This window comes from Trichosurus vulpecula, chromosome 7 (assembly GCF_011100635.1).
Source record: "Trichosurus vulpecula isolate mTriVul1 chromosome 7, mTriVul1.pri, whole genome shotgun sequence".
Taxonomy (NCBI): domain Eukaryota; kingdom Metazoa; phylum Chordata; class Mammalia; order Diprotodontia; family Phalangeridae; genus Trichosurus; species Trichosurus vulpecula.
The window spans coordinates 163,034,441-163,038,572 of NC_050579.1; the positions used below are offsets into that span (position 1 = coordinate 163,034,441).

Below are 4,132 nucleotides of genomic sequence, written 5' to 3' on the forward strand. Positions count from 1 at the left end.
CAACCACAAGATAACTGGAAAAAAATTTAGAATTATTGTTGACTTTATTAAATTATTTTTGGGAATAATCCCCACTCCATAAATACAAACCCCAAATTCTAGGCGCACACAAAAGTTGCTAGTAAAAATATTTTAAAATGAACGTCTTTGAAGGCCATTTGGAATAATTTTTCCTTAAACTATAAGTAAATCTGAACTAGTCAAGTTAAGTTAGAGACCACATGAAATCAAATCAGATGATCAATACTGTGGTTGTGTGTGTTCATAGGAACATATTATCTTACTGAATTCGAATCATTTTATCTCCTTTCCCAGTTTTAAAGAAAAGCTGTTCATCAAATGGTTCATCATGGAGTAGCAGTTCCAGAGAGCATGGCTATGGATAGCTGTCCTCTGGCTCCCCAGGTCCAGTGGCTGGCTGATCTTTCACTGCGCCTGCCCTATCTGGCATTTCTGATGTCACCGTTCCTTCTGTTGATCACAAATGCTGCACCTCGGACCTTGTTGACATCATTGATACACATCATTGATTGACACACACACACGGTCCACTGACTGTTTCCTTCCACAGAGTAACTTTGTTACCTCCTCCTAAAACAGCCACAATGCTAGCTGTGATGGACCAGCTCACAGCTCACAAGCCGTACAACATCAGTGAACTTATGTAGTAATAGGGAACTGTGTGTTTCTAGAAACGTCATAACAGATCCAGATCATCCTGGAAGCAGCTGGCAATGGTGCTTGTTGGCCGGCTAATGGAAGGAGCCCAGGCAACATCTTGACCCCAATCACTGTTAGCTTCTAGCTTCTGATCCTCCTTCCATTGACCTTCTTTGTCCTCCTTCAACAGCTTGACCAAGTCATGATCACCCAATACAAACTTCTTGATGTAATTTTTTTTTTTACCTAGATGGCTGGCCTACTAGACTTTCACATATGACAGCAGGAGCTCAGCTGACAGCATTTCAGCCAATAGGATGAGCATTATTGCTTTCTTTGCTTCCTGCTGCCAAAATTTAGCAGTGAGATTGGCCTATCTGAGCTGCCACAGGCAAGAATTAGCCCATAGTAATGTGGGGCCCAGACTTCTATGTTCACTGGAGTCCTGTGTAGTCATATATATTTTCCCAAGTGCTATTTTCATCTTTGCAGATGATGACTTTCTGGTCATAGAAGCAGGAGGAATAGATATTTCCATACATAGGATGAGCCCAGGCCACTTGCCATACAAGGCCTTCATGATCCCTTAGGTGAGAAATGAGCATCTTACTCCTATTCCATACATCAAAGATTTTGACAGGTCTATCTGATGATTAAGTGACCAACTGGATGCCATAATAGTCTATCTAGGCAACATGAATCATGTTCTCATGACAAGTATTCCCAGTGTTAATGACTGGGAATGACTATGCTGGCTCTATAGGTGGTTCCAAGTCTTGGATGTGGGAGTTCTTCTTGGAGGTGGTGGCCAGAATAAACAACTGAAAATTAATGTTGCAAAATTATAAAGAAAAGTTTGGTCTAAAGGGAGAGATATGAAAAGACAGTTGGTCCATAAGTATGGAAGATTGCTTATAATGGCAATTTTTTTCAATGTGTTGATTTGTTTTAATGAATTTTTCTGTTCTTTTTTTCTTTTCTTTTAAAAAATTCTTTGTCATAAGGATGGTTCTCTGGGTGGGGGCAGGGGAAGGATACAGGGGAAAATCAAGGCAACATGAAAACAAAAGTTATCAATAAAGTATTTTTAAGTGTTCACCATGTCTTTTTGAAACCATCTACTTCCTCATTTCATATAGCACAACAGAATTCCATTATAATCATAGTAGAGATATCTAGGTGGCACAGTGGGTGACCGATCACTGAACCTGGAGTCAGGAAGAACTGATTCTTACTAGCTTCAAATGCTTGCTAGCTGTGTGACCCGGAGCAAGTGACTTAATTTCTATCTGCCTCATTTTCTTCAAGTGTCAGATGGGAATAATAACAGTACCTCCCTCTTAGGTTGTTGTAAGGATCAGGGGCAGCTAAGTGGTGCAGTGAATAGAGCACCAGCACTGGAGTCAGGAAGGCCTGAGGTCAAATCCAGTCTCAGACACTTACTAGCTGTGTAACCCTGGGCAAGTCACTTAACCCTGTCTGCCTTGGCTTCCTCATCTGTAAAATGAGCTGGAGGAGGAATTGGCAAACCACTCCAGTTTGCCAAGAAAACCCCAAATGGGGTCATGAAGAGTTGGACATGACTACAACAACTGAACTACAACAACAAAGGATCAAATGAGATAATATTTGTAAAACACTTAGTACAGTACCTGGCATGTTGTAGACACTTGATAAATGCTTATTCCTTTCCTTTCCCTTTCCCTCATAGATCACAATTTATTCCACCATCCTCAATTGATGAGAATAGTTGCTATAAGTATCTTTCTTTTAACAGTAGTATAGCTGGCTCAAAAGGCATGGTTTTAAAAAGACCTTGAAAATACATATGAACAGAGGCATATTGAATTGAACAGAACCAGAAGAGCAACTTTTATATCATCAATACATTAAATGTATTGAAACGTGTTTTCATACATTTTCGATATTTGAGGACTTTCAAATTTTGAGGACTTTTATAAACTGATGAAGAATTAAATGAGCAGAACTAGAAGGAGAATTTATGCAATAACATCAACACTATAAATAAACAACTCTGAAAGCTATAAGAACTATGATCAATACAATGACCATATATGATTCCAGAGGACTGATGATGGAACTTATTATCCATGACAGAGAAGTGATGGACTTATGATACAGAACGAGATACACACACGTGTATACACACATATATGTGTATTGTATGTATATGTACATATACATGCAGATGTGTATATATAATATACACATACACACACACATATATATATAATATGTGGGTGTGTATGGGAGGTATATATATGTATGTATACACACAATCATTTAGGGATTTGTTTTACTTGACTATGCACATTGGTTACCTAAGATCAAGTCTGTTATCAATTTGCCATGTGACCTTGGTTACTTAATTTCTTGATGATCTAAGTAACTAAAGGCTATATTTTACAAAGACAGTGCTAATCTACATAGGTAAAAGGGATTTCCTCATATAAGGAGTTCCCTATATAAATGAAACTCCAGGTGCTGTCTGTATTCCTTTACAGGGGTGAGGAATCTGTGGCCTAGAGGTAACATGTGGCCCTCTAGGTCCTTAAGTGTGTCCCTTTGACTGAATCCAAACTTCACAGAACAAATCCCCTGCTTTAGAACATATTTATTGTGTATGTCAATAGCATTCTTAGGTTATCAAAGCTCAAAATTGGCAGAACCTCACAGTAACTCAGATCTAGCACATTTTCAGAGATTAATCATCCAAACACATTTATTGAGTGCCTATAATGCTCCAAGCATTGTACTGGGCACTGGAGGCACAAAGACAAAAAGGAAAGAGGCCCTGCACTGAGATTATATTCTATTGGGGTGGGGGAAGAATGGAAGACAACATACACACATATAAACTAAATAAAAGGAAAAAAATTGGGGGAAAGGAAGAAGTAGTAGGTAAAGGGATTAAGAGATTAGGATCGTCCACAGATCTTTACTGCTATGTGGTATGACCATCTCTGGGGCTCACTATGTCCAGAGTTCCACTTTCCCACCCACCACTGTCTCCTCATCATGGTGATGGCTAGACTCTCAGGGGGAGAGGTTTACAGCTCAGACTGCCTTATGCCCGACCCCTATTTTCAATTTTTTTTACCTCAGATCAAAGGACTCCTCATGGCTCTATTTATGCTCCTAAAATTGCACAATTTAGACACTACTCTACTCTGTTCATATCTAAGACCAATCCTGCTTCTGCTATTTACAGCATGTTTCTCACCTGGGTAACATAGCAGTTGGTTTTTATTGAAACTGAAGCTTAAGACAATGAGACATGTGAGAAACGTGGCATGTCTTAATTCTGGTCATGTAGCTTTTTTATTTCTATATTTGGTTAGTATTAGAATTGGAAATTATTTACATTGATACTTTGGGTGTACAAGCAGGTTGGTTTGTCAGATCCCCAAAGCATTTTCCTTCATAATTCTCCTCATGTTTACCTCTGCTG

At 38.9% G+C, this 4,132-nt stretch overlaps 1 pseudogene; it reads right to left on the minus strand.

Moving 5' to 3' along the window:
• Window positions 1-523: 523 nt before the first annotated feature.
• On the minus strand, window positions 524-1,391 carry LOC118857698 (annotated as a pseudogene).
• Between the last annotated feature and the right edge of the window lie 2,741 nt (window positions 1,392-4,132).